The following is a 9,902-nucleotide window of genomic DNA, read 5'->3' as shown; positions in this document are numbered from 1 at the left end:
AAAAATGTTTAGGAAAAAATTGTGAAAAGTATTATGTGTATTGAAAACCTACCCAGTACAGTTACCTAGAATAAGAAGGGGCTGTTAGATGGCATAGTGAATAGAGTACTGGGCCACGTATTAGGAAGACCCAAGTTCAAATCCAGTCTCAACCACTTGCTACCTGTATGATCCTGGGCAAGTCACTTAACCCTGTGCCTCAATTTCCTCAGCTATACAATGAGATGGAGAAGGAAATGGCAAGCCACTAGAGTATCTTTGCCAGAAAACAAACAAACAAACAAATGGGGTCAAGAAGAGTCAAGCACAACAGAAACAACTGAATAATAAAGAAGATTAAAACCAAATCTGGACCAATTAAATGGAGCTATCTGGTCACCTCAGTAATATGGCATCATCACTCTCTCTTGACAAAGATAAAGCTATTGTCAGGATACATAAGGATGTGATATGGGGCTTCTGGCAATGCTTGGACTTGGGCCCTCTTGCAAAGCAGCCAACCTAAGGCTTGCCAAAAGGATTGTTATATTCATAAAGCAGCAAAGTGTCTATTATTCCAGGGGTCTTGGGAGTAATAAAATTGGAAGCTTAGCTTCAGGGTCTTATCCATGAATTTAACAGGAGCCCCTGAAATAGCTCTGAGGCACATAAAAACTCAAGTAATTGCGGGATAGGAGGAAGGATATTTCTCCCTGGGACTTAGATGTCTCCACCAGGGCAATGCCCCCAAGTGTCATTGTGCTCATGGCTTGTGTGCCTGGCTTTCTGCAAGAATTAGATCATGAAAAAAGATTCAGTTTTCAACTCTGGTTAATTTGTGACACAGACTCCTCTTCTTAGTAGATCACGTTCTAGAAGTCTAAACAAAGGGAGCGGTTCTATGAGGAGGAGGAGGTGGGTGAGAAGGAAGACATGTGAGGCACAGAGACCTGGATTCACATCCTACCTCTGATACATCCTGGCTGCGTGACCCTGGGCAAATTAGTGAAGGTCTCCCTAAGCTACAAAGACCCTTTATAAAGAATATTTCTCCCTGAGCACTCCATACATCAATGAAATCACGAGCCTGGTTAATTTTACAAATAGGTATGCTCATGTGTATAGTTTATATATTTAGAAACATCATACATGTCTACAACATCAGTGCTTTCAGTCATGTCCAACTCTTCATGACTCCATTTGAAGTTTTCTTGGCAGAAATCCATTTCATTCTCTAATTTTTTTTTTACAGATGAGGAAACTAAGGCAAATGGGGATAAGTGACTCATCCAGGCTCACACAGCTAGTAAGTGTCTGAGACAGATTTAAACTGAGGAAGATGAGTCTCCCTGACTCCAATCCTGACACTCTATCCATTGCTTCACTAGCTGCCCTGGGTGAATGAAATATCATTAGCAACATTTTAAAAAATCCTGAATATTAGAAGCAACTGAGAAGGGTAGATAAAGTGATTAGTAGGATGGAGTATAGGAAGGACAAGAAAGCTAAAGAAATATTTCTTTAAAGATATATTGCTCTAAAAAGGTAACTAGAATGGCTGCCTTTTCAATATCCCAGAAAGTTCTGTGCCATAAGAAATGATGAGCAGGTTAATTTTTAAATAAACATGGAATTAACCACATGAGATTTTGAAGAGTGAAATGAGCAGAACGAAAAGGACATTATATATAGCAATGGAAATATTGTTTGACACATATATAAATATATGCTATATATACATCAGATGTATATATACTCCCTTAATATATTTCTACTCCCTTAATTTTTATATATAATATATACTTCCTTAATTTATATATGAAATATATACTCATTTGATTTATAAATAATGAATATATATTCCCTTAACTTATATATATGAGAAATATAGTTCAGATATTTGTGTGTGTGTGTGTATATACACACACACACATATATATTCCCCCCATTTACTAGTACGGGGAGAAAGGAAAGAATTACCTGGGAGTTTTAATGTATCAAAAAAATTAATTCATTGTCTTAAAAGTAAGTGATTTTATTATGGCTTTAGACTGTAGAACATTTTAATTTTCTACACTAAGATTTGTTGTACCTTAAAACTGTATTTAGCACAGTAAATCCAAAGATCTCTCCTCTTCTCTGTCTCTGTCTTCACACACACACACACACACACACACACACACACACACCAGAAGAATCAAATTCCTGACTAGCTTGAGAAAAACTAATCTCACATTCAGCCTGCAGCAGCCAGATTGAATGGTAAAGGAAACATTAATGAGGTGTCTGTGAGATGCTGTCCCTGGGACAGCCCAAGTGCCCAGACCCCAGTCAGCTTCTGTATCCATGATGTCAGGAGGAAAAGTCTTGCAGACATCTGCTGCCCTGGTTTCCCTTATGACTCTACTCTCTCTGAATTCTTAAACTGTCCCATGAGGCAATCAGATGAGATATTAGCCTGATAAATCAATGGGCAGCAGGAGGCCTAGCAGAAAGGCTTGGCTCTTTTTGGTCATTGTTTCCTACATTCTAATAAAAGCCACAGAAGAAGCAAAAATTATGTGGGATTATTGGGTACTTTTCTTAGCACAAACTAGAATGCAATTGTCTGAGAAAATGATACAACATCTGTAGCAGTGGGTTCAGTAATGGGTGCCACATTTTAGGAGAAACATTGACAAGTGGGAGTGCATCCAGAAAAGGACAATGTAGATGATAAAGGGGATTGATCCCGTGTTACATGAGGACTGGTGGGAGCAGAAGAGCAGCAGGGGACGATTAGCGATGATATCTCTAGACATACAGCCCTGAAATACCACCCCCACTGACAGTAAATTCCCCTCTCAGGTAAGGTTATCAGAAGAAATTCAGCATATAAAGCTATTATCTATAGAGGGGGTGTCTGGGTAGCTCAGTAGATGAAGAGAAGAGAGGTCCTAGGTTCGACTTTGGCCTCAGACACTTCCTAGCTGTGAGACTCTGGGCAAGTCACTTCACCCACATTACCTGCCCAGTCTTGATTCTAAGATGGAAGATAAAGATTCTTTTAAAAAACTTTTAAACTCTATAGAATGCCCTGTTGTTTGTTAAATGTATAAAATCGGGTTATAGGTGTACCCCCCACACACCAAAAGTGCCTAAGTTTTAATATGTTGTAGGAGTTGGATCCAACTCTACAGATGTTTTCTGTTGTTTAAGCCAGTATGAAATAATTTTGATTCCATTTGAGGGCTGACTGAGAGTCAAATGATTCTGGATTCACATATCAGTTCTGCCATGTACTGTCTTTGTGACCTTGGGCAACTCACATGACTGGACTTCATCTTCCTAACCTATAGAATCAAGGGAGTGAGACAAGACAATTCCAAAGATCCTTCAAATTCAGAAATTCTTTGTACCTTATTCCTGTTATACCTAGTCCAAGGAGGGAGACCTAGTTTGTGTTTAAAGAGCTTGACAATGGAAGGCAACATGACTTAGTAGATATAATGCTAGATTTAGGACAATGTAAGTTCAAATTCCCCACTTTAAACTCTTACTAACTAACTTATGGTATTGGGCAAGTCACTAAATCTCTAGGAGTTTCAGTTTCTTCATCTAGAAAATAGAGTTCATTATAATGCCCACCCCAAAAGTGAAGTGATGTATATAAAGGGCTTTACAGCCCATCATTTTACAAATGAGGAAACTGAGGTGCTACAAGGTTAAATGACTTACCCAAGGTCATATAGCAAACAGATTCAAATCCAGGTTCTCTGATTCCAATTCTAACACTTTTCATTATACCACACTATTTCTCAATTAACATCTCTCTCTGTCTCTGTCTCTGTCTCTGTCTCTGTCTCTCTCTCTGTCTCTGTCTCTGTCTCTCTCTCTCTGTCTCTGTCTCTGTCTCTCTCTCTCTCTCTTTCCCTCCTTCCGTCTCTCTATTTCTCTCCCCCCTCTACCCTTTCTCTTTTTCTCTCTCCCTTTTCCTCTGTCTGTTCTCTCTTTCTCTCTGTATCTCTCTGGGTGTCTCATTCTCTCTGTAACTTTGTATATCTCTGTATATGTGTGTGTATCTCTGTATGTCTCTGTCATTCTCAGTCTCTGTCTCTCTCTTGCGCTCTCTTTCTCTCTCTCATATATAGATACAACAGAGTGGTATGTATTGTTACCTAATAGTCCTCTGATACTTAGAAATCAAATGAAGAGTTTGGATCCAAGAGCATCTGGCTTGAAGACCTGCCCCTGACATGTATTGGCAACTTATTAACCTCTTAGGGTTCGAGGCAACTCTCCAAGACTATGATATAAGTTGCAGAGAAGGTATCAACCTGTACTGGTTTCCTTATCTGAGAGTCCCTTATAATATTTCAATGTTGTAAGGCAGCTAAGTGTTATGGCAGATAAAAACTGGACTTGTTTAGAGACAGAAAGACCTGTGTTCAAATCCTTCCTCAGACACATCCCGGTTGTGTGACCTTGGACAAGTCACTTCACTTCTGTTTGCTTCAGTTTTCTCATCTGTAAAATAGGGATCCTAATAACACATACCTATTTGGGAGAGAATCAAATGAGGTAACATATATATGGTGTTTCATATGCTTCAAAGCAGGTTTTAGTAAAAATGTTGTTTGTTTAAAGCAAAGGTGAGGAGGAGGAGGAGGACGACGATGACAATGGCAATGAAATCACAGTTTTTATGATAAATCTATGACTGTCTCCAACACAGAAATCAGATGGGGAGATTTTCTTGTGGTCAGTAATAAGATACACCCCAAATTGAGAAAATTGATTGAAGCACCATTCAACAACCATTTCTTAATCTGTCCGTTTTTATTGCCTGTATAAAAGAGTGGGAATCGAGGCTATATCCTGTGCTAAGCCCTGGCAATCCAAACGAGGACCTGATTTAGTCCATCAGGCCCACACTTTTCCAGTTTCCTTTTTTTTAAATGCAATTACAGGTCATAGACAATTATGTGGAAGGTCAGACAAAAAAGGCTTTTGAACAAGCAGCAAGGATCGCCTGGGAAGGAATTTCCATGGAAGCCTTCAGCACAAATACACAAGTCTGTTTGTGATAACCTTGGAATGCTTGATAATAAACAGAAGACGTTTTTTGCTTTGAGCAAGTGTCCTTGGCCTCCCCAGCCAGGTGCTGACACAGCCACGTGCTTCTGCTCTCTTTCTCTCAGTCTCTCAGTTGCTCAGTCTGCTTCTCTGTCTCTGTATTGCTCTTTATTTCTCCTGCCTCTGTCTGTCTCTCTCTCTCTCCTACCAACCCAGCAGCCTCTCCCATTTCCCAAGGATACATACAGCCTTTCTGAATAAAATCCTCGCCATGTCTCTTAATGTTCTACACCCAGAGAGTGACCCTAAAGCTCTTAAGGCTCCTACGGATGGGATGGAAAGACTTACATTCCACAGGCCTCTGCTCTTTTGAGGTCTGCCCTTTTCTCACTGCATCTGAGACACTTTGTTGTTGTTGTTGTTGTTGTTGTTGTTGTTGTTGTTGACTGTCTATGGGATTAGGATTGAATAAAACCCAAGACCACCAGCTCTGTGGCTGAGGCTAACCAGATGAGACCCCAGTCATTGCTATTTACTATTGTCCAAGTCGCATGACCCTTGGGATTTATTTGCCTCTAATCAGTCAGGTTAATAAGGGTTGGTGGCCCTGTGTTTGGGAAGGGAGCTCTTTTTGTGGACTGAAAAGTACGTACATCCATCCCCACCATGTGGGGCAGTGGTCACAGCCTACAAGAGATGAAGGGGGAAAGGGAGCAGAATGTAAGCATCCTACACAGAAGTAATGACCATTAAACCATTTAAGCTGCATTTCAAAAAGGCTTTTCATTCACAGAAGAACTAAGGGGACTCAAAGAAAAGAAAGGCCTGGGATGGGGCATGAAGGGAGAGGGAGAAGAGAAGATACAAGAATGAATGACCTTTGAAGTTTCTAAAAATCATGCCATTTCTCCTCCGCTTCTCATATTTTTGAAAACCAAATGAATTAAAATCAGATCTTACACGATCGCTTGGAAAATGGGGGAACGAGAAGTCCCCTGGCAGATGTAGTTGTCAGCCAAATAAAAGAACTGAGGAATCTTTTAGGTTTTCCCTTTATAAAAATGAATGACTTTAGAAAGAAAAAAGCACAATGTGGGTGTCACAAATGACCCTAGTTCCCTTGGAAGTACCATTATTTAGGGTAATAGTATATAAATATTTTCCTAGAATATTTCTGAAAAAGATATAAAAGATCCAAGGTAGACTAAATGGTAAATAGAGTGTGTATTTATTTCAGAGCTTAGTCCTGCATATAAAAAGTCATAAGAAGTGGGGGGGGGGGGGAGTGGGGGAAGAGATAAATAATTTTGGTGAAGCCTGGAAAGCAACCAAATGGGAGAGGAGTTACATTGTAAAATTATATTATGAAAAATGTACATTAGGAACAGATTGTGACTGCTGAGCTTCTCATAGAGCAAGTCTTTGCAGCATACACATCAATTCACTTCTGACCAATTCTTCGAGGGCCAGCTCAAAATGACATTGTTTTTGTTCAGTCATATCTGACTAATCAGGATCCCATTTGGGATTTTCTTGGTTTTGGTGGTTTGTTCTTCTCCAATTAATTTTACAGATAAGTAAACTGAGACAAACAAGGTTAAGTGACTTGCCCAGGGTCACATAACTAGTATCTGAGACTGAATTTGAACTCAGGCCTTCCTAATCCCAGATCCATGCTCTATCCATTTTACCAGCTAGCTGTCTATAGCTCAAATAATACCTTCCTATTGTGAGAAAGGAATTTATTTTCCTTTGTTTTAATTTAAATCAACCAAGGACATGGAATTCCCCTCCCTTTTAATTCAATCTGTCAGGAAAGTAAAAGGAATTTGAAACCAAAGAGACAGGAAATGGATCCCATAAGCACTGCCCCCCCCCCCCAGGCTGTGCCAGGCAAATTAAGGAACTATGATTGGTTCCTGAGCTGTGACATGGGAGAGCTAAGGGGTGGAGAAGGTGAGACTTTGATGTAATAAAATTTACTCATAAAAGCCTCATAATTTAATTTTAATTATTATGATTTTACAGACTTTTTTAACTATTATACTATGATATATCTCCTGATCTTTCAACTGAAATCGTTCTCTCTTCTCTGAACTAAGACAGCACTTTATCCTTTTCTTTGGGCACTTTACATTGTAATTATTTACATATAAGTCTTCTCTCTGCTGCTCAGGAGTGTGCTGGTAAATTTTTCTTGTTTTAACAATCAGCTCTCTAGAAGGAAAAAAGTATGCTCAAATACTTTAAGGCTGAATCTGCATTATTAACAATTTCTCCAATACTTTAATAAAATTTTAATAAAATACTTTAACAAATCCTTACCTTCCATCTTGGAATCAATACTGTGTATTGGTTCCAAGTCAGAAGATAGGTAAGGGCTAAGCACTGGGGGTTAAGTGACTTGCCCAGGATCACACAGCTGGGAAGTGTCTGAGGTCAGATTTGAACCTATGACCTCCCATCTCTAGACCTGGATCTCAATTCACTAAGCTAACCACCTGCCCCATCCAGCACTTTCTTAAGGTTAGAAAATTAACAAGGCAATAAACCAAATTCTGATTTGTAGCATTTGCCAGTTTATGAGGAATAAAAATCCTCACCGAAAACTTAATAATTAGATTCATGCTGTCTCCAGGACATCCCTGCTGTTCCCTAGACTGTTAGTTCCATGAGGGCAGGAACTGGTGCTTCTTCAGTGCCTAACACAGAACATTGAACTTTATAGAATCTTATCTGTGGGATGAATAAGGTATTTGAAAAATGTTTTAATTAAAAACCCAGCATAAAACATCATGTTACATAATAGACTTTGTTAGAGTGATAGTAAAAGTATTTCCTTTTTAATAGTAAGGAATTACAACTCTAATAACCAAAAAAAAAAAAAAACCAAATCTTGGTCACTCAACGTCAATTCTATTTTGTCTGATTATTTTTACCAGCATTTTAAAATTTTACCAGCATTTTAAAAATATGGAATTAAGACCCAAAGCATAAAATGCTTACATAGCCCTTTGTTTTTACCAACTGGAAATTTTCATGAGCCAGAATTTCCATATATTAACAGTGCTATGATGATCAATGTTCATATAAAATCCAGAAATATCTTCTGTATCACCAAAGATTAAACTCTAACTACTTTCCTTCCAATCACCCAGTTTCTCAGCTTTTGAGTGATCCTCAGATCCTCACTCTCACCAACCCCCCAACCCATATCCAATCTGTTGCCAAAGTCTGTAGATGCTACCTTGGTAATCTCTCTCATCTAGACTCCCTTCTCGCTTCTGACACTGCCACCACCCTGGGTTCAGGTTTTCAAAATCTCCCCACCAGACTGTTGCAATAGCCTGATGGCTGGTCTCCCTGACACAAGTCTCTCCTCAACTTAGTTCATTCTTCACTCAGTTGTCAAAAGTTATCTTCCTAAAGCCATATCTAAGGAAAATTGGAAAGTAATTTGGCAGAAACTAGGTATAGACCAACAACCATATACCAAGATAAGGTCAAAATGAATAAATGATTTAAAGTATGATACCATAAATTAGAGGAGCATGGGAAAATGTGCCTCCCAAGTCTATGGATAAGGTAAGTATTTATGACTAAGTAAGAAATAGAGAGTATCATAGGAAATAATATGGATTTTTTTTTTACTTTAAATTTAAAAGATTTTGCACAAACAAAAAGAATACAGCCAAAATTAGAAGGAGAACAGGAAACTGGGGAGGGCAGCAAATTTTATAGCAAGTTTCTGTTATATAATATGTAGGGAACTGAAGCAAATTATAAAAATAAAAGCCATTTCCCAGTTGCTAAATGAAGAATAGACAGTTTTCAGAAGAAGAAATCAAAGCTATCAATAGTCACATGATAAAATCTTCTAAACCACTATTGATTAAATGCAAATTAAAACAACCAAAATAAAATACCTCACACCTATTAGATTGGCTAGCATGAAAGAAAAGGAAAATAACAAATTCTAGAGAGGATGTGGAAAATTGGGATACTAATGTTCTGTTGGTAGAGTGGTCCAACTGGTCCAAAACCACTCTGGAGAACAATTTGGTACTAGACCCAAAGGGTTATCAAACTGTGCGTACCTTTTGAACCAGAAATACCCCCAAATAGATCAAAGAAGAGGGGAAAGGACCTAATTATACCAAAAAAAAAATTTGTGGTGGAAAAGAATTGGAAATCAAGGAAATGTCCAACAATTTGGAAATGGTCGAACAAGTTGCAGTATATGATTATAATGGAATATTATTGCGCTATAAGAAATGACAAGTAGAATGGTTTCAGAAAAAACCTGAGAAAACTTATGTGAACTGATGCAAAATGAAGAGGTAAGCAGGGTTAAGTGACTTGCTCAGAGTCCAGAAGAACATTGTACACTAACAGCAATATTGTAAGGATGATTAATTATTAAAGTCTTGGCTACTTCTGATCGAGATGATGATCTAAGACAATCTCAAAGTCAGTGAAAAGCTATGAATGAAAAATTCTTTCTACCTATAGAGAGAACTGATGGCTTCTGAATGCAAATTGGAGCAAACTTTTTTTTAAACTTCCCTAATTTTTTCCTTTTTCTTATTTGTTCTTTTGCAACATGACTATTTTGGAAATATGTTTTGCATGACTTCTTATGTATAGTTACTATCAATTTTTTTCTCTTCTGAAAGATGGATGAATGGGAGTGAGGGAAATTAAAATTTAATATTTTTTAAAATGAATGATAAAAATATTTTACATGTAATTGGGAAATATTTAACAAATTTTTTTTTTAAAGCCCAGATCTGGCCATGTCACTTTCCTACTCAGTAAACTCCAGTGGCTCTCCATCACCTCTAGGCTCAAATATAAAATCCTCTGAC

This window comes from Monodelphis domestica, chromosome 8 (genome assembly GCF_027887165.1).
Source record: "Monodelphis domestica isolate mMonDom1 chromosome 8, mMonDom1.pri, whole genome shotgun sequence".
Classification (NCBI taxonomy): Eukaryota; Metazoa; Chordata; class Mammalia; order Didelphimorphia; family Didelphidae; genus Monodelphis; species Monodelphis domestica.
This window is presented reverse-complemented; position numbering follows the sequence as displayed.